Source organism: Penaeus monodon, chromosome 3 (assembly GCF_015228065.2).
Source record: "Penaeus monodon isolate SGIC_2016 chromosome 3, NSTDA_Pmon_1, whole genome shotgun sequence".
NCBI lineage: Eukaryota > Metazoa > Arthropoda > Malacostraca > Decapoda > Penaeidae > Penaeus > Penaeus monodon.
Genome location: NC_051388.1, coordinates 16,921,438 through 16,921,857, shown reverse-complemented (window position 1 = coordinate 16,921,857; position 420 = coordinate 16,921,438). Strand labels below are relative to the sequence as shown.

The following is a 420-nucleotide window of genomic DNA, read 5'->3' as shown; positions in this document are numbered from 1 at the left end:
TGGCTGAGGCAACCTCTAGTTACTGTGATGGAGACTTTGGCAAAGAGTTATTAGACTAAACTTCAAAAGACGGCATGAGAGACCATGACACGTACTTGGCTGACCCGGCTGGGGGTTATCCTCTCCACCTTCTCTATCAGCCATTATTACAGCGCTAGCACTCGTTCACCGTAGACACACAGACCCAAAACTCAACTCGTAGTCCTCCGCCGACCGCATAATAAATCGTCTAGACGATATAATGCCTTTAACAAACTAGTTCCTTCTCGGAGCAAACGGCTTTCATTCTCCATTCACATTGATTATCTACAAGAATTGAAGGGCTCATGAATTTGTGTGATAAAAGAGCTTGTTTGGTATATCAAAGAAGTATATTTAAGCGGTGAAATTATTTTTTCCATGTGGTAAACCTGTGACGTC

At 42.9% G+C, this 420-nt stretch overlaps 1 long non-coding RNA gene across 1 annotated transcript in view; it reads right to left on the bottom strand.

Moving 5' to 3' along the window:
• LOC119592722 overlaps positions 1–216 on the bottom strand; it is a 51,484-nt gene extending 51,268 nt beyond the window's left edge. The window contains exon 1 of the long non-coding RNA XR_005230455.1: positions 96–216. This is a non-coding gene — a long non-coding RNA (uncharacterized LOC119592722). The remainder of the gene's footprint in view (positions 1–95) is intronic.
• Positions 217–420: the final 204 nt, after the last annotated feature.